Source organism: Falco cherrug, chromosome Z, assembly GCF_023634085.1.
Source record: "Falco cherrug isolate bFalChe1 chromosome Z, bFalChe1.pri, whole genome shotgun sequence".
NCBI lineage: Eukaryota > Metazoa > Chordata > Aves > Falconiformes > Falconidae > Falco > Falco cherrug.
The window spans coordinates 74,764,704-74,785,484 of record NC_073720.1 but is presented as its reverse complement, the minus strand read 5'-3'; the positions used below and the strand labels follow the sequence as shown (position 1 = coordinate 74,785,484).

The window sequence follows — 20,781 nt, the reverse complement described above, 5'->3', positions numbered from 1 at the left end:
CATGTCTTCCCTTGCACATTCTCTTCTTCTCAGGCCTCTCTGTGGTTACTGCTACCCCACCTCCTTTCATCTGCTGGAAACCCACAGGCAAGCAGCTGTCAGCATGAGGGCAAGCATCTGAGGGATGTCACCCTCACCTGGTTGCCTCGTGTGGTTGGGTGGTGCATGGAAACATGATGCTTTGCTGGAGAAGGTGTGATGGGGATATTCCTTTTTCTTTGTCATTCCTGGTGTGAATGTGTGTAGCCAGGTGTTCTTAACAGCAGCACATATATTTGTCAGTAAGATGTTGGGAGTGGAAAGGGAGTCAATGAGCAAGAGAATTCCTGCAGGACCAAGATGCTCATCTTCAGGACTCCTGACACTGCTGACAGTGAAGCACATATATCTAACAACAAAAAGAACCACGTTAAAAACTAAAGACCTCTCCAACAACTTTTCATCAAAAACTGGATTTTTAAATAAAGATGCAAACTTGGATATACATAGCCCATATTAATGCCTAAATTTACTTTAAACTTTTGCATTAATTTAAATTAAATTATAATAGTAATCAAGGCTGTTAAACTGGTTCAGATGAAACTGATGAAGCACATTTCAGAGTTCTATAAAAGCAGAGGGTTTTTTTCTTTAATTACACTTACTTAAATTTAGCCTAATAACTAACTCTTTCATTTAGAGAAGCATTTAAAGATAAAAATGCAGCAAGTTCATATATTCTTCTGGCCTATGAGTAAGAACTGGTGTGAGAAGCTCAGATCAGCTAACTTTAAGATCTTAAAGGCTATGGTAACTAATCTGTTAAAGCCAGCATCTGCAGAAACTTTTTTAAATGAAGAAAATGTAAATGTAAAGCAGGATTTGAAAACCTTGTCTTAGATTTTTCATATCATATTTACTAGTTTCATTTATCATTAAAAAACAGTTACTAAGTTTCTTAAAATCCAGTTTTCCCACAGTTTTTATTTAAGTGCTAATAAAATCTAAAAGTGGCTGGACCGCTGGACCAACTGTTGCTTAAAGAAAAAAAATAATGAAACAGATCTGCTGATAAACAACAAATATGATTCTGACTAAATGTGGTTAATAATTTAGAATGACAATATAGCAAGGATTTCATACACTTGGCTATTAAAAACAATGACCAAATTTGAGGTTAAATCTATATAAAGCAGGAAACAAACATGTCCTCACAGGTATCTGTCAGTGACAGTCCACCTTTCTTTAGGCAAATAATTTACGACACAAACAATAACAGTAAGGTTCAAGTTGATAATGCAAAACTGTCAAAATGAAACTTTCATGTTAACATTAAATCAGATATTTAAATCATTCTGATTGCAGCTGGAGAATGGACTTGCACAAGCATTCCCAGACATTTTGTACATGTTGCTATCAGTGTTCTGCTCAGTGTAGAATCGCTTTGTGGCAGGTCATCTTTTGCAAGCAGGACCTGTAGGATGGCTGTGAAGGCTCTGAGCTAGAGTTTAATCAGTCCCTAACTTTCTCTGGCTTAAGTTAAGGTCATACTCAAGGAAGAGAGGAAAAAAGGTTCAATGACTGTGGAATGCAGTTTGTTTTAATAACACAGTACTTCCAGTGCTTGGGAGTGTAACAGCATACAGAAGAAAATCTGACTTAGCATTGTTTTCTCCTTGGTTTTAAAAAAGAGGTCTCATATTTTTAATAATCACACACACACCCCCTTCTGAAGGAGGAGGTTTAATGGTAGAACATTGTAAGAGGGAGGCTGACTCAGTGCTACCGTTGATGCAGCATGAGCAGAATCAGCAAAATGCTAGCACAGGAAAGTCAATAAAGTCCATGAAAGTCTCCTTACCAGCATGGAAGAAAATTAATTTAGTCACAGCATATGAAAAAGCCTTGAAATTTTCTGTAATAACTTGCTAACAGTTTGTAGAAGGGAGAAGCCTGGTATTGGAGGCAAACTCTATGAGGCAGCTGGATATAAGCTCATCTGAGCTTGTATTTGCTAAGAGAGACAAACATAAAACTATTGTCCTTTCTATTGCTGAACATTCAGATGGGCAACGTAATTTTCATATAAGAAAACCATCAGTTTTAGATTAAGTCTGGAAAGAATCTACTCAGACTTAGTTGCAATTATTTTATTTTTTTTTTTATGATACCAAGAGAAAGATTCTCAACAGAAATCAGGAAACAGGAATCCACATATCTCTGTTATTTTCAACAGCCTACTTTCTCCAAGTGGAGACCTAGACCCATCACAAAGTTCCCTTCAGCTTTAACAAACAAGAAACCAGCTACCCCTACGTCCAGACTGTATGGTTCAAGTCAATGGTAATTGCATAGGTTTCAATACAGTATAAAATATTCTTATATCTAATAGGTAATGACATCCACAACCAGTGAAGATAGGATATGGATCAATAAATGAATGTTAACACTTGATCCTAGTCATGAAGCAAAGTAATAATCTGCCTTACAAGAAAGGAAAAATATGGTTCTCCCAAAAGGCAAAGTCCTCAGAACTAGCCAAACTGGACCGACTGTTGAACAAGCCAAAGTTTATGAATAATCTTGGATTTTTTAATGTGTTTTCATTCTTTTCTAAATAGAATTTGTTGCATTGTTACATTGAAAACACATCCTGTTATGCCTGCAGCTCTTTTTGGAGTGCAGGTTCGGAATACCGCATACTCTATTATTGAGCCATTTTTGCAGCTTTTGCGCAAAAAGGAGAACACGTGTGTGTGGGAGTAGCACAAACTGCAGCTGTTTTTCTTTATTTTCCCACCATCATTACTGCAGATTAGTAACAAGGAAGAAGATGTACATATACACCATTTGGCTTCTCTGCAACACTACTGTACAGGAGGTTGGGAGATTATCTTGGTGGACAACTTCTAATTTCAGCAAAATTTTTATGGTCATAAAAGGATCAGCAGTAGGCTGAAAAAAAGTTGTCTTGCAGTCAAAAAGATGCTGCTATTTTGCTGGAATGTTTTATCAGAGATATAGAACTTCCATTTACTCTTTCATTGGTTCTATGAAAGATTGTATAACAGAAGAACCTAAGTGAGTCCAGGAATCTCTAGAAAGATTAATTAAATTTACTGGGCAGCTGCTTAAAAACAACAACAAAAAAATTCAAATGATCCAGGATACAACCCCTTCCCCTCATCCTCCTCATTTTCCTGCTGCCATAAATACATTGTGGCCAAAAACTTTACAGATAACTCAGAATGATGGATGCTTTGATGTTTTCAGCACTCTGGAGCGGTTTAAAAGGGAGATGCTTTTTCTGTACAGTGTATGTATATGAAGCTTGTGAGGCCAGGCAGCAAAATTGCCTGGTCATCTTTTGGAGTGTCAGCCTGGATAGCCATATATCACCTCCTCCCTGACTTTTCAGGCAGTTTAGGACATGTCTTGCTGCCATGCCACCCACGGAGGGACACTATTGCAATTCAGAGACAGATAGGCAGCAAAAATCCAAGGCAAGGTACAATCCAGTTTCAAGGAGTAAAATAATTTATTTTCTGCAGCTGACGTTTTCCGCAGTTGACTCCTGCCAGCTTTCATCACTGGTTTCCCAGGCCGCACTCTCCATCCCTGTTCCTGGCCACAGTTCACCTCATGCTGAAGTCAGTGGAGCTGGGCTGGGTAATGGAGAGGGGGATTCATCTGGGTTACTGAACCGCATGTCACAGCACACAGTTAAGAGTTCATTTCCAGTTATGGTCTCTGCTAATTGCCCTCAGGTGTGTCTTTGTATCATGACCAAGGCAGGCAACATTGGTCAGGGAAGCCAGAGGATCTTCAGTCATTCAAAGTGATCACAGACATTATGTTTGACCTCCGTCATTGTAATTTTATTTCTGTGGCTCTGCAAGGAAACTGTCAAAGCAAAGTAACAAGACGGTCAAGCTGCGGTGCCTGTGTAAAACACGTCCATCTATCTTCATATCCAAAGACAAATAAGACTCCCTGCTCCAACCATGTGAGTTAGACTTTAAAATGCACAGCAATTTTGTAGTGCAGAATTGGATTTCCATACAGAATACTGTGTATTTTTAATTAGCAAGCCTATAAACAGCTTGTCTTGTCATCTCATTAGTTTCATTTTGCCTTGATTTCACTTTTGAAGGTCAGAAAAGGCAGTGAAGCTAAGAGCTCAGCATAGTGCAGGGACAGCCAGTCCTTCAGACTGGCCACAGGTTTCATCAGTGGGCCTGTTCCCTTCCTAACTCAAGAAAGAGACATATCTTTAAGAAACTGTGATTGTGTTGTTGGAGAGGGAAAAAGCATTTTGTCATGAGGCTAAGAATTTCTTCTCTGAATATTATCCACTTCTCTGACTTCCTGAGGACTTTCAGGTAGGCTTGGTTTTCTCAGTCATTTCTAGTATTGCCATCCACCCTGCAGCAAATGACACATGCCAGTTGGAGGCATTTAACACCATTGCAATTATGCTGGAGGGAACGAGCATCTAGCCTTGAATATAGGGAGGGCTCAGTTAAAATGTGTGGAAAAGGCAGGTTAACTGCTGAAGATTTGTACTTCAACATACAAAACTCAGAAGGTATCAAGAATTTTCAGGACCTCTCACTAAGGCTGTAGCAACATAAAGGCGGAGATGTTAGGCATATGGCAAGAGGGTCTTACTGTTCTATGTAGTAGGGATTTCAGTCCCTGGAGGCTGATAGGGTTCCCCGTGTGGGAGTAAAAGCAAAGACAGAAGGATTTCTCTTCTCCATAATTGCCAAAGCAAACCTGTGGCAACCCTCCAGAAAAAGATGGCGTGACAAATTGTGCCTTTCTGCATTTAGTTAATGTTTGGAACTGGAGTAAGAACTGTGTTGGCTTTACCTGGTAATTAAATGTGCAGGATTTAAGAACACTGACTTGTTTCGGAGGCTGCTACTCGTTAGCTGAAAAAGTTACCAAAATTTAAATGGGATTATTTTTAATGGATACAGAAACAGTTGTGTGTATTATTATTTGTCAGGTTTTGATTCTCTTCTTTCTTTCATGGTATAAAAAGTTTTGTGTAAGGTCCTTCTCTGCTCATCACACTTCCTCCCACCAGACCCTGCCAGTTCCTCAGGTCTTTCAAAATCCACATTTCTCTCCACATATTCATCACAAGGGTCTTTTTTGTTATGACTGCAGCCTCTTCTAATACAGGCTGCTTTCCCAATTTCCACTTTTTACATGCAGATGTTTCAAAAGAACAGCCTGTTTTGACTGCTGCTTTCACTCTCCCTCTCCCACTAGATCTCTTTACAAGGTCTACCCAGACATCTTGAAAGCCTCTGATCAGATTCCCTTCATACTTTGCTTCTGGTGCAAGTCCCAGGTTGCATGTGGCTTAGTTTCTGCTAATTGTTCTTCTCATCTGCTGCCCCTTTTACTTCAATCTAGTCTCTTGTGTCTCACACAGCTGCTTATCATCTCCCTTGTCAGACTTTTTTTCCTGGGCTGACTCTGGCCCCAGTTTTTCCTGCAGGGGCAAATGTCTCTGCTCCTTAACACTCATTATTGCTTACATTTTGATAACATCTACCAGCCAGATAAGAAATCATTATGTTAAATGAGATAAACTTACTAAAGGAAAGCCTGCCTTTAGTCGAGGTCTCAGTAAACACTTTGGATCCACCTGAGAACTATAGCATAAAAAATTTCCAGCCTCTTTTTTCCATCATAGTCTTGATGATCAATGGCAGCAAACTATTTCTGTGTTATCTTTGTTTGCACAACTGCAATTTGTAGTTACATTTATAACTCAGTCCTTGCAAGTACTAAGAAATTCAATACTGTGGGTGTTCATGTGTAGATATTTAAACATTTCTGCACCGTCTATTTTGTGAATGGGCTACACAAACAATTTTGCTAACTCTACAGGACATTAACTATAGAGCCTAACATATTTAAGCTGCTGCAGGACAACACTGCTTTATACTCTGTAGAAAACTTTGTTCTTTGTCTTGTCATTTTTATTGTTCTAGTGGTAGTGAATAAAACCCTGCATCTGTTCCTCAGGAAGGACTTAATCCAACGCTCATTGAATGCATTGGAAGAGTCTCCATTGAGCTTTGGATCAAGCTTTTTAGTTCACAAACAAATGCTCTTTGTAAGAATATGCCATTCAAGTGTTGTTCAGAAGAGTTACAGAGGTTCCCTATTTCTGAAATAATGGTCGTTTTTTAAGCCTCTTTTGCTGTGCCTGTTTGGTTGGAGGAATATGCAACTGTACATAGTTGTTGAAGTACTGTAGTATGTGATTATCCTGCCCCAGCAGTTGATATAAATGTTGAATACGTAATGCTGTGGTAAAAAAGTAGTGCTATATTTATATGGCTCTTCCTATGCATGCAGTAATTCAGGAAATATATAGAAATATGCTCCCTGCCCCTGCGGATGTTCAGGCTCAATCAGACAAGCTGGACACAGGCAAGCCATCTTTCAGGACTGCCTTATGTGGATGTTATTGATGAAGCATACTTGAAAGAGGGATTTGTAGAATAAAAGAGGGATACTACTGAAAGGGATTTTTTTCTGCGCTGAGGGAAAGGAACAGATGAAAGGAGAACACAAAGCCCACAGCAGGGGAAAGAAACAGGGGCTATTGTGGAAGAGGGTACAAAAAGACTAAGATAAGACAGGTGTAATCAAAACAGAAACATTAGTTGGAGTAAGACTGTAAAGAGTTTTAAGCGAAACCTTACAGTTCCAGATTTGTAATGACCGCATTTTCCACAAGAAGGAGGGAGAGCTGTGAGTCACTTATGCGGTTGTATCCTCACAAGCTGCAATAAAAAAACATTCCTCCTCACAGCATCACAGGTACTGACTACTTCTTCGGATTTATTGTTAAGGGGAACTAACAGTTTCCATGAACCAAAGAGAACACGATGTCAGTGAAACTCGGCTGTTGTTGCAGTTACAGAACAGAGTAACTTCTTCGTGTGGGTGTAGATTACAGAAACAGTTACTACTGGATATTATATCTGTGACAGACCTGCTTGCAGTAAAATACACTACACTGTGTGGTAAGTGTTGGCAAGGCTACACACATAGTTTGTAAGCTGATGATGACTAGAACAGTTTATGGATCCAGTACTAAAACATTACTCACTCAAGGAGTCACGTTTAAGTCAATGAGATTAGTCATGTAGCTAGGTGCCCATAGAAATCTTGCCAAGCTACTCCACCACATAATAGAGATGTGTAAATGAGTCTGTTAGTCAGCTGAATAACTTAAGAAAATAATTTTAAAGTTCATACTACCTTAGTGCATGAACTCCCTAACCACAGCTGAGGTCCCATTACGTTCTACAAACACCCACTAACAGGCAGTCCCTGTCTCATCAACACACATAGACAAATAAAGGGGAAGTGATTTGCCTTCAGTCACATCACAGGTCATCAGCAATGGCAGGAACAGAACATGGATCTCCAGTCAGTTCCCTACCAGCAGCTCCCTGCCTTTATAACACTCAACATTTCATCCCCATACTGAATATAAAGCATTTATGAACATGACCTCCAAACTTCCCATAGCTCTTCTGCTGACTGATGTATCTCTGCATTCATTAGTTTTATAAATGCACAGAGAATACACAGAAGTACCATTTTCATCTCACACGCACTACTGCAAGCCAGTGCATTCCTTCATCCAGCTCATTTGCATGCTATTCTGCAGTCAGAGAAATACTCGGAACCACAAGGAAAGGAAAACGAGTCTAATCACAAAATTTCTGACAGTTAATCTAAGCACTTAAAAATCTGCATCCCAAGCAAAACTGATTTTTCATACTCAGTGAAATTCAGTGTGGAGGCTACCAAATCAGGCATCACCTTTCAGGACTGCATTTCATGTTATAAATGTTAAAAATGTGCTTGGCATATCCAGTATCATTATCACTGTATTTTCCTTCCTTTCTTTATTCTGCACTGCTCCCAGAATCTTTGGGAGTACACAGAGAACAAGAACAGTATACTGGGCTGTAAAACAGCAGCCTGAAAGAATGTCTTCTTAATAGGAGGAGGTATCCCCTTTGAATTATTCTCCATTTGAAGGTTCACTGCATAACAATAAAAATCTGCATCACTGAAACTAGGCTCCAATATACCAACAAGGTCCCACAGCAGAGAGTCTGAGTAACTCCTCTGTCTCCTGGATAAAGCAGCAGCAGCTGATACGGACATGGCTTCACTCTCTTCTCTCCCTGTTTCTCCCTCCTCTCCTCCAAACATCTTTGTCTTTCATTTCCTTCTTTTTATCTCTCCATCCCAAGCTGCTCTGTATCTCTTCCCCTTCATAACTCCAGGCACTCTTTGTTGGCATGGCTCTGTCCTCTTTATGCCCATGGAAGAGGACACATCTGTACAGAGGCAGATTGTAAACTAGGTCAGCTTGTGTGGCAGAGAAAAAAAAGAGTAGAAATAAGAGCCTTTTGATATAATAACAAGGTCTCACATGGGCATGTGGCCCAGTTGTCAGAGGTGTTGAATGTCGGTGGTTCCCAATGACTTCAGTGGCACTAGCCCTCTTATCCACAGGCTATGCATATAGAAAAACATCCTCAGTTTTGCAGCCCCCTACAAGCAGTAGTTCAGATACATGGTTGCACTTCCTTGAACTTTCCCAAGGATGTCACACTGATCTGAGGATCTGTTCTTGTTGGGTTTTCCTATGTGTTCAGCACAGGGTTGGGATGCATGATGGTCAGTCATTGGAGGAGGAATGAGGTAATAATACTGGGGGTGACATATCCAATTTCAGTTCACAGGGCACATAAAAGCAGGCCTGAAAGGGAATGACAGGCAAGGAACTGTCATTTGATTCTTAGAAATAACTGCTTTCATTGACAAACAGTGAGTTAATGCAGCTGATCTTTATACTCTTCCTACTTTCAGAGTTTCTAGGACAATACCAACTAATTTTTCAATTCATTATTTAGATAAATGTATTTTAACTTCACAGTAAGAATTAGGGGAGGCTGCACTCTGGCAAAGATTAATTCCTTCTTCCCCCAACCTGAAGCCCTCTGTAATTCTGTAAAAAAATTACAGAGCATTATCAAAATACACCCTTGAAACAAAACTTTTAAGACATAATTTTCTTCTGCTTTTGTAACTGTTGAAAATACAAATTAGAAGCAATAGGCAAATCTCATTAATATATACACAGTGAAATAACATGTGATTTCCTTTGTGGTATTTTAGTCATGTGCTATCTAATACTAAGTAAATGCATCCCTGTCATAAAAAAAAAAAAGAATTCGAACAGTATCAGTGTCATTTGTGATATTGCTTTATCTAGCGGAACAAAATCTGTGCTGCAGTCATGCAGTTCAGTCCAATCCTGTATAAAGCCAGTAAGCAGGAGAGGAGCAAAAGGTATTTGTTGGAACAAAAGGACAGAGGGGTGGGAACCCAGGAAGCAGACCTCTGAAGTTTCCCCTTTGGCAGTGTAACATCTTTGGTTGCCAATGCAGTATTGCCAGCCTCCAAAGCCTGAGGCCTTCAAAAAGCATGAGACTGGACTATGCTTATCTTAGTTATGTTTCTGAGGTCTGGAAGGGACCTTTCTGCATGGTTCTGAAGACTTCTGCAACTAAAAGAAGACTAATTTATTTTCTTCCCTCCTCTCCTTGTGATAATTGGCTTATTCTGTTTCTAACAACTGAAGTTTCTAAAACCCAATAACATATTATAGACCTGTGAAACATCCCAAAGAAATGCAGGCTCATGCTCCCCTTCCTCTCCTTTCTCCGCAGCCCCACATGGCCATTTGGATGGCATACTTCTCTGCGGGAGTACAGTCTTACACTGGTGGAGTAGGCTGGTGGGCATAAGCAGCAATGCACATCCATGCACAGTTGCTTCAGTCAGGTGTCGGAGGTGCAGTTTTCCTTTACTCCCTGACTACCCCCTGCAAATAAGCTGAACAGAGCTGCACTGCAGTTCTAGCACATGCCCTACACAGTAGCATGGTATCCTAGAAGGACAAAGTCCTGTGTTTGAGCAGCTAACTGAATTGCAGACATTCCTGGGAACATTCCTAGATGGTGTAGCTGAAAAAGCCCTGCTCAGAGCTGGTCCCCCTTCCTCCTTTCTGCGCCATATGCTAGTAGCAAGTAAAAAATGCACATTAAAAAAGACCATACTTGATTCAAAGAATTTACAGCAAAGTATGAAAGAGAGAAAACAGATGGCTGGACATACAGAGAATGGCACACATTTCCTGGGTGAAAGACCTTGGAGGGGTTTTGTCTGTACTATACCTTGTGTGCTTTCAGATACATATGTTTGCAAAGAGGGCCATGGCCACATGTAGGTAATTACTCAGATAGTTTCTTACTTACATTAATAGCACCAGCTTACCCCTTTGCAGTTATATATATATATGTATATTATACCATTAGCTTTTATTATAAGCCTTTTTCACTGTCACGGCATTCAGGTAGCAATGTGCCTATGTGTGAGCATCTGTGTCCTTGAATTCTCACCACAGGATGCAGCAGCTGAATTATCAACAGCAGCATGTAACCTCTCATCTAAAACATGGGCATCTAGAGTGGAGGATGGCATATGTGACACTAAACTTCAGTACAGACTCTGGAGAACTAGAGGTTTGCAAACCTTGTGCCTGTACTGTGCAAACACGGAGATACTAATTGGGTTAGAACTAAAGGACACCTGGATTAATGCAATCTATCTGAGAAGAGTCAACATGGTGCTGCTGTAAAGTCCTTCCTTAAACAAACCTTTTGGAGGTCTCTGAAAGGGCTAACAAAAACGTGGATAAGGGTGATCTAATTTCCGTAATCACACTGGGTTTCTAAAATGTTCTTGACAAAGGCTTTTAAGGAGACTAAGCAGCAATGGCAACAAGAGGGAAAGCCCTGGTATAGCTCAGTAATTGCTTAGATGAAATGCAAAGTACAGGAATAAATGACCAGCTCTCACAATGGAGGGAGGTGCTGGATGGTGTGGGGTTCTGCAAGGGTCAGTGCAGGGATGCTGTTCAGGGTACTCGTGTCTTGCCTGGAAATGGAGTGAAATAGCAAAGTTCCTCCATGGTATTAATTCACCCAAGTCAATAATAAGAAGAAAGAACTACACAAGGACATTATGAGGCTGACCGGGCCATGTAAGGAATTCAATGTAGGTAAATGCAAAAGAATATGGAGAAAAAATAATGTAAATGGGGGCTCTGAGCTGGCCATTGCATGAGTAAAATCTCAGGGTTATGACACAGAAATATCAGCCCTGTGCGCAAAAATTCTTTATAAAATATTGTGAAGAGAAAAACATCATTGTGCCACTGTATGAATCCATGTTTTGTCCACATCTTAAATATTGTGTATTTCTTTATCTCAAATCGGATCTCTTAGATCAGGATGATATTCAAGAGGGCATCATGGATGGTAAGAGGTACAGAATGGTCTATGGACAAAGGCCCCCATAAGCGGCCTACAACTTTTCAGCCAGGAGAAGGAATGACGTAGAAGGATTACAGTGGAGGTCTGCAAACCCATGAGCAGCTCATAGGGAGGGTTAGGATCTATTCCTCACCTCCAGCGTGGGATCTGAGGGGATGAGTAAGTTTGTATTGACACCAAAAAGAGGATCTTCATGGGAACCATGGCAGACCAGTGGAAATCCTTGCCAAAGCCTACTGCGAATGCTGCAAGCACATTTGGGTTCAAGGGACACTGAAGAAGCCTATGGAAGCGAGTTCCACCACCTAAAATATATTGGGGAAAAAAACCAACAACAAAAACCAAACAAACAAAAAACCCAACAAACCACAAAAAAAACCCCAAAAAACAAAAGAGGGGGGACACGGGACGACAAAGAAAAAAAACCCCAAACCAAACCCAAAGCCAAACCACACCAACAAACCGAAAAGGAAAGGAAAACAAAACGCCCAACCCGTAGCAAAACCACCTCGGCAACCAGGGCTCAGGAAACCCCCGCAGCTGCCAGCGGCGGGGAGCTCCCGCCGTGCATCCCCCCGGAGGCGGGCCGCTTCCCGCCGGGGCTGGGCTCCCCCCCCGCCCGCCCGGCGCGGGCACCAGTAACAGGAGAGGGCTCGCAGCCGGCCGGTAACCCGAGCGCGGCGGGGCGGGGGGTGCGGGGGATGCGCGGAGCCGCCGTGCGGGGCGCGTCGCCCCGCGGGACCGGACGGGACGGGGCTGGGCGGGGCGGGGCGGGCGGCGGCTTCGGCCCTCTGTCCCCGGCGTCGGCGATAGAGGGCGTCGGCGATAGGGGGCGGGGGGGGAGGAGGCGGAGGAGGAGGCGGAGGAGGAGGAGGAAGGGGGACCCGACGTGCCGGGGCTGCGCGCGGGGCTGGCGGCGCACGGTGCGCGCGTTGGAGAGGCAGCTCCGTGCGCGGGGCTGCGCGTGTGTCCGCGCGCCCTCCTGCCTGCGTGCGTCCGCGTGAGCGCGGCTCCGCGCGCCGAGCGGAGGGAGGCGGCGGCGGCTCCGGCAAGTTGGCCCTTGGCGGGTTGCGGCCGGGGGGGGTGGGCAAAGAGGGGCGGGGGAGGTGACGGGGGGGTCGGTAGGGATGCGAGGAGGGCCAGGGGAAGGGCGAGGAGGGCCAGGGGAAGGGCGAGGAGGGAGGGTGGAAAGGCAGGGAGGGGAAGGTAGAAAGAGAATGCGGGGAGGGGAGGGGAAGGGAAGAGGGAAGGGGGAGCGCTACGGGGCTGGGCCTGCCCTTGCCCTCCGGCCACGCGAGGTGTGCCCGCGGGACCCCCAGGCGTGCACGTTCCCGTGGGGCGGGAGGGGCTGGCGACGCGGGGGTGCGGGGAGCCCCGGGCAGCCGGGGGATGCTGGACAGGGCGGGCGGGCCGGCAGGAAAAGCCGTCTCTGTGCGCGCATCCCCCCGAGGTCCGCAGGTGGAGGGGCGGCTCTTCCCCCGCCTCGGCTGGGGCTTGCGAGGCCGGGGCGGTCTCCGCAGCCCTCCCGGGGGGCGGCCGCCGTGCGCGGGAGCCGGCCGGGCCGGTGGGCGCGGGGAGGGCTGAGAGCCCGCGGGGCGGCGTGGAGTGGGGTCGGCAAGATCCTGAGAAACCGTGACGTAATTATTTTTTAATCAGCATGTTTTTTTCATGGCCATCTCAATTTTTCCTGGACTCCCCTGTTTGAACCGAAAATTCCCTCTTATCTTTGTTTCAAGCCTTTCTATTTTTAGATTCCTCAGTAACAGCGAAGCATGAGTTTAAAATATTTTATTTCTTTTTATTTGGCTTCTGCTTAGGATCACTGCAATGTAAACTTCTCAAACACGGGTGTCTCTTCCTAAAAAGTTACTGAAATTATTACTGAGGTGGGCAGGCAGGCAGCTACTGTGAATATCAGTGTTTGAGTTCCTGATAACATTAATCATTAGCCATAAAAAGTGGTCATCATACTGAAGTTTGTTTTTCATCTTAAGATGAATTGCCTATCGGCTCTCAGAAGAGGTATGTTAGGGCAATAAGTACCAGCCCAACCTACCCAGCTGGAAGAGGTATAGCAGATGCCCAGCTGTGATTTTTTTTTACCAGTGAAATAAACGTGTTGTTTTATTTTGAGCTGCGATTAACAGTTCAATGTTGTAATGATATCCTCTGATTCTAGCATTGTCTCATAGCTCTGGTATGTCAATTTGTATTCATGCTGTGTAAGTGTTTTGCAGAGGTTTTGCGTATCTGACAGGGATTTATTTCACTTTCACAATTACATTTTCTGGTCTCACCAGCATCAGGAACCCAAGAAAGGTATATATACATCGATATCTGTGGTAGTACATGACTTCTTTTTCCTAAGAAGTGCCAGGTATTTATTGTATTTTTAGATCATAGCTTTTATGTCCCTGCACACAGCAGAGGATGAAGTTATACTGGAATTGTGTTCATTGAAGTGTATTCATTGTAAGTATTTCTGATCAGTTAGTATTGAGTGTTATTTCTTATCTTCGTTCTGTATCTGAATGTCAGTCCATTTGCTGTCCTTTGATAGTCTCTGCCAAAGGAAGTTTGCACAAATGTAAAATGTTACATACCAATATCGGCTTTAACCGCTACCTTGTTTTTCATGTTCCTTTTCAATCTCCTGTCCAAAGAGTACAGGCCCCGGGTGAGCTCTTAAGTAAATTAAGCCATATTTATAGATGTCTCATATTAGTGCTGCTAAGAAGTAGCTTTTGTGGCAGCTGATGGTTATGTTCCTTCTCTGTGGATGTGCAGCTTCTGTACTAAGGGATGTGTGCATAACTTCCCGGTCCTTCTGAATTACTCAAAACTCCTGTTGACTTCAGCCGGAGTTTTGGCTAAGTGAAGAATACAGGATCATATACACAGCAGAATCCTGAGCGGTTTGACGTATACTTTGGTCATGGGATAAGTTAATTCATGCCTGGTTTGTCTTGTCTAAACTGCAAAACTCACTTTTGCTACTGGAAACACTTGCTGATTCAGCAAGTGCTATTGATACTACATTTATAGCAAGACATGAAGAGCTGCATAACGCAACATCTAGAACCATCACCATTATTACCATTCACAGCGTGATTTTTCTCTCACTGGCGTGCTGCAATTACCGATTCTCTGGCAGTTCTGACTTCAGCTGACCGACAGTTAGTTCATTTGTGGTTGTGGGGTAAACAGGGTTCCTCAAGCTGCCAAAATTGTGTCTCTCTCTTCCATCCCCTTGCCCCACTTAAAAAGATAAAAAGCTTTGGCAGCTGCCTCACCTAGTAGTCTGTGCTGGAAGGACACATGATGGTTTTCATGTGTGCCCTGTTGTTTGGCTGTCTAAAGTACATCCTAAATCCTGTGTTACTTTGTTACTTTTCATTGCTTGCTTCCCATTTCTAGGATGATACTTTGTATTTGTTACCATGCCAAGAGTTAATGAAGGTAGATACCCTCGCAAAATTCTGGGCTCAAAATTCATTGAGGAAAAGTCCTTGCCAATACTCCCATCCACTAGTAGCAAATCCATTGAAGCTGATAGGTATAGTTTGACATTCAAATTATGTGAGAAAAAAAAGTTGGCCTGCTTATTTATGATAATGCTTAGTTACATAAGTATTGTGTTTGTTCCATAAAGCACTGCTCTTTAATTGACTGCTGACCTAGACCACTAGAGTACATCTCTATAAAATTAACTTTCATTATGAAATATAACAGCAGCACTGAATGAATGCCAACAAATTCAGTTATAGCTATAATTTATGTAATTCTTTTTGAGCCATATTCCACAATGGTACCTTCTGCATCTCCAAAATTTTAAGTTATGTCTGCTTAAATACTTGTAAGACTTTGGGTTGCATTGCTCTGGTAAATTACTATTGCACATCAGTCTTTTTCATCCTTGTGAAGGATAAATACTAATGACTTGTGGCAAGACGAATGCAGTTGTGCAAAGTCCATACTCTGAACTGTCCTGTCCGGGATTCTTCTGCTGCTAAGAATAGACTTCACAGTACTGCTTGATGGAGTGGGACTGGGAGAATGATTCTGCAGTTTAGTCTTCAATGAGGAAGCAAACCTTGCAATATTCCTCTGTCCTGGGGTAGGTCAATTAGAGTTGGTTTTCTTCTTCTTAGCCATCTGAAAATGAGTGTTCAGTTTGAGATGGTAATGTAAACTACCTCTGTGGTCCAAGAAATGTGGAAGTTGCTTCCAGAGAATCAGTCATCTAATAAATCTCACGCTGGGAAAATTTTCCCAAAATAGTCTAATGGTAACTTGTCATAGTAGCCATTGAGGTTGATTGCATGAACCTAGATGTTGAGTAAGATAATATCTCAGGGCCCTTCCTATACTGTTCTCTGTGATCAAGTGAGAATTATGGTAAATCAGTACTGAGATGTATAGAACACTTCAAAAAAAAAAGGATGCATTGCACACAGTAACTTTAGGCAACCATGAGTGTATCTCACTCCTTCCTGAAAAACAAGTCTCAATGCTCAGTGCAAAAGTTTCCCAGATGTAAAATGGAAGGCTTGTGTCTTTTTCTTCTCTACATTGGAGGATCTTCAAGGGCTGTTTTACAGTCTTTGCTCAAGCACAGTGTGTTGAAACTCAAATTTCAGCTGCTACTGGAAGAATCATTCTAGTTTATAAAGAAATCATAACTACTGTTCAAAATTATATACCACAGAAATACAGATTTTGCCATTCCTTTTCTTATCTCCCAAATAATCGTTTACATGATACTTGTTGTTCTGGTATTATGACAAAATGAACAGAACACAGGATACATTTTTCATATTAAAATTCTGAGTTAGCAATACAAATTTTTGGTGATGAGCAATCTTCAGTAGTTCATTACACCTGTAAGTCATGCCATCCTTAATTTTTAAAAAAGATCCTTTGACTTAAGTTTATAATTAATGAGACACTTTTTGTTTGATGACAGTAACATAATGTGTTTACAGGAGAAAGCAGAACTGTACCTTTAGAGTAATTTATCAGAAATGTGGTAAAAATACTTAGATATGTAACAAGACTCAAGTGTTAAAACACTTGATATGATACTTACATGCAATATACTGCAAAAACAAGGATTTTCCCTAGGTATTGTTTAGCAGAATGATTTCTTTAATCCCTTATTCATAACAGAAAAAAACAATGATGCATTCAAAGTAGAGCAAATTCACTTAAAACTTACACACATCTTCAGAAGGAATAGGAATATTACTTAAAAAAAACTGTATAAGCACTTGGGAGAACTTGGGTATGTGCCACTGAATCATGAAAGCCTGTTCTGTTCATTTTAGAATTTTCCTTCCAGCTTATCTAACTGACTTAAGAGATGAATCATGATTCAGGGGAAAAGGGTGCTTTTAACAATCTGGATTTTTTTTTCCAGAATCTGTCAATTCTACTGATGTCTTTTGTGGCTCTGGACATTTCCTTCTTCTACCATTTTCTAGGTGTTAAAAAGGAGAAAGAGCAGAAAATGTCCTGTGTGTAAATTGCTTATTTCACATTCACTGTATGTACTTCAGATGGGAAAGGTTCTCCATGTTTTACTAGCTTTTTTCTACATGTTTCTGTATTGCTTTATGTAACATCTGCTTGTATAATGTACGTATGAATTAAGAAAACTTTTTAAGAGTGTAGTGAGCGTAGTACTACCAGTAAAAGGTGACATATGTGTCATTTATTCCCTTTCTAGCAGCTAAAGTTCACTGGTTTACTCAAGTAGTGAGAAAAACTATCTCCTGTCTTGATAATCGCAAAATATCTTTAAATTGACGACACATTAGGATTGTGCTGACTTAAATAGAACAAAAAAAAATGCCAGCCCACCAAAACCACGAGCACCACTGCCTCAATCACTGAGTAACTTAGTAAGTATGACAATTCTGTTAACTGGGCCTGGGTGCAAATGCAAATGCACGTGAGGACATATGTAGCTTCCTTCCTAACAGTTCTTCTCAGGGACTAATAGCTGACATCACAGCTGTTATTTTTCATGTAGTAAATCCAAGAGTTCAAGTGGACAGCTTGTGCCTTACTGTTTGGGGGAGTGGCACCAGCATTGTTTGAGTTGAGCTTAGTAGCAGCTGTTTTTTCCCAGTATTCCGGGGAGAAATGCAGCTCCATCTGTATACATGCTTAGAGTGCCCCATTTCTGTGTCTTGTTAAATGTGGGGCAAGTTTAGCAGCACCAGCTGAGAATAATGCCCTAATAGGGTTGCTAATACACAAACGAGATCTAACCATCTTTGAAAAAAATTTTCACTTTTAAGAAGTTCCCTTTTTTTTTAATAACTCTTCTTGGGCAGGCTTCAGGAAGACATTAGACCAGAAATAGGAACCAGCTGAAATGTACAACTGCATTAGCATCCTGCACCAAACCCCACTGTCAAACTAATTAAAACAGTATAAAACTACGAATAAAGGTTGTGAATTTGCCACAAGTATAGAAGAAAAGGTTATTTTTGTTAAAGCAGGTGAATTTAACCAGCAATTTTTGTACAAACCTTTTGCTTCTCTAGTTATGTTCTATTAGGAATTTATTACAGTGCTCCCCTAGCTTTAAAAGAAAGATAGTGTGAAGCCAATCTCAAATCTTTAAATACTATGTTATCATCTTTCCTTGTAAATAGATGATTTTATTTCCAATTTTAGTGTTCCTTATTAGCTGCTACCCATCCCCAAGAGTAAGCACAAGAAAAGGTTTTTGCTGGTGATACTCTTGAGAACCCATATGTTGGTATGGTAATTAATATCAATAAATGTACAGTCATTCTAACCTGATTTTAAAACAGTTAAAGTACATGCAAGGTAACAGACCATTGTGGTTTGTGCCATGGTTTGATGTTCCAGCTGTTCCTATGTTTTTCAAGACACATTTTACTGGCACAGCTTGTTCTCACTGGGGAGAGGACTGTTGGCCAGCCAAAGTCTCAAGGAGTGGCTGGAGGACCAGGTGTGTGAGGAGGAAATGCAACCACAAGAGTTCAAACATGTTCAGGTCTCAACACTGCATTGTTTCAACTGTTCACAGCCCACAGCTGGGGCAGGGACACACCTGGGCAAGTTCGCAGTACATTGGTCTTATGTAGCTTGGCTGAGCTTGACAGAGCAGTGAGACTAGTCCAGTCCTTCACTGTTCCTTGCTCCTACTGGTGCAGTCATCAAAAAGAAAAAATCAGCCAAAGTTGTTGTGTGACTCTTTTAAGTCTTCTCCCTTCTTCTGCATATTTTCAGTATTTTAATAGAATCATGGAATCATTTAGGTTGGAAAAGACCCTTAAGGTCCAACTATAAAACCATTTACAGCAATTCTGTATTTTTCTGTTGTGAAAGCAGTGGATATATAGAATCTATGGAAATTGGCTTAATTGAACCCAACTTTTTTGGTCATTTAGTCAGATCTGAAAGAGTAGCACAGAAGAACCTGTGCCGGCTTTAGATGCTGTTGTTTCATCTGATAGGAGCCTGAGTCTGTCCTGCATCCATTTGATGTTCCCTACTCTCCACAATGCTTCTGATCACTATCTTTGGGCTGCCTGTAGTTTGTACTTCCACTTACACTCTTCTGGTTCAATTCCTAACTTTGTTTAATTTAGAATGTCCAACAGAGATACATTAGCTTCCTTCACATATCTTGCCAAGATGTTCTTGTTCTTCCTCTTCAGTTCTTGAGTTCATGTGAGTCCCTTCCAAATCCCTGGTGAATAGCAGCTCTGACAAAGCAGAGCAGCAGTCAGATTTCTGGGGAATTGTTTGGAATTTGGGTTGTTCCACCTGAAATGTTTTAGAACAGGAGCCAGCGTGGATTGAAGAAGTGCCCATTTGCTTTCTGAAAGTGAGGCATTTTGACAGCATTTTTGATGGGCACTCTCAACACCCCTATCCTACTGCCTGTTTGGCTTTCCAGGGTGATATATATGTGAGGCCCAGATTTATGCTTATCATGGTGTATTATCAACTTAGTTAATGAGAGCAGAAGTGGCATGGTACAATGAATCAGTATGTATGTTGACAAAGACATCTAGGAACAGTTCTCACTTTAAATTAAAAATACCTTTTAATAAGTTGACATTTTTGACCAGGTTATATTTTAAGCCCTTAAACTTCTTGCAAATCTTTTTCCATCAAATTACTTTAGAGACAGCAATGGGGAGCTCAGGTAATTTTGAAATTTCTAGAAGGATCAACCTTGGGGGAAAAAATTCACATTTGGAGTTGTCGCTTCAAAGCTGACAATAGCTATGGGCATATTTAGAGAGTCATGGCATCAGTTTGTGAAACTACTAGCACATAAGCAAGACTTGCCAGAATTTAGCATTGAGCAGCAGTTTATTCCACAGAGGTTTTGCTGATTTCCTGGAGGTGGGTGAAGGTATGATGGTGGCCAGTGTCATGTTTGGATCCCAAATAGTGTTTGGTGCTTGAGTCAGAGTGGGATTGACCAGTATGTAAATCAGTCTTTCAGAATAAGCTGTGCTGAAAGGAAAAGCCTGTGATAAACTAATGTTTCTTGTAGGGAGGTTTCTTGCGGTTGTCTCTGTCACATGTCATCAGGTGCCTTCTGCTCTGAATAAAATGTTTTTTGGATCTTCTGCCTCGCATTCATTCCCCAGACCTCTCCATAATTCAGGGCTCTCATCTGTATAGCAGCAACGATTCACTAGCAAAATTTCTTTGTTCTTCTCTGCTTCTTGTGGGATATGCGGGAAACCCAGAAGTTCTGCTCTCAGGCATGCCTTGCCTACAGTTCTTGTTGACTCTGGCAAGTCAGTGTATCCTGCTGGCCTGGGTAGAGGACGTGACTTCTCTGTGATGGGCTGGATAGGGTTTGTATTAAACCATCTCCTGCTGGAAACCTGTTTTCTTTCTGAAAGAAAGGGATGATAGGACTGTTCTCTTGTGTGCTCCAAGACTCTGGATTATCAAAAGCTTTCTGAAGGGAAATGAAGCCAACACCCTACGTTCTCAGCAGTGTTAACTGTCAAAAAAGGGACTTTCCAAGACAGCCCGAGAGGATATTGCCAGCTGATCAGCAACTGCCTGGGGTGTAGATCTGCAGGAGCAGAGGGGCATGCCTGGTATTTTTTAAGCATTCCTCTTCCCATGCCTGTGGGACATGTATTTGCAGAATGGAAAATAAACTGGGATCCTGCAGGTGCAGATGTTACAGTGGGTGTGTCTGTCATCTTGTTAGGCACTGGTAAGCAACCCAGAGGCAAAAAAAAAAAAAAAAGCAAAAGTATGTAGAAAAGCCTTGTCACATCAACAACTCAGTTTTTATTAAAAATAGCGCTGAGTGTGGAAGAAA

General features: G+C 41.8%; 1 protein-coding gene across 3 annotated transcripts in view; it reads left to right on the top strand.

The window, feature by feature from the left end:
- Nucleotides 1-20,781, top strand: part of PALM2AKAP2 (PALM2 and AKAP2 fusion) — a 274,674-nt gene that overhangs the window by 161,308 nt on the left and 92,585 nt on the right. Inside the window, exon 1 of one of the 3 annotated variants that reach the window (XM_055699087.1) lies at nucleotides 12,315-12,486. The exons of the other annotated variants lie outside the window; for them this stretch is intronic. The gene's annotated coding sequence lies outside the window, so the exon portion shown is untranslated. Of the gene's footprint in view, nucleotides 1-12,314; nucleotides 12,487-20,781 lie in introns of those variants that run through there. 3 annotated transcript variants of the gene reach the window in all.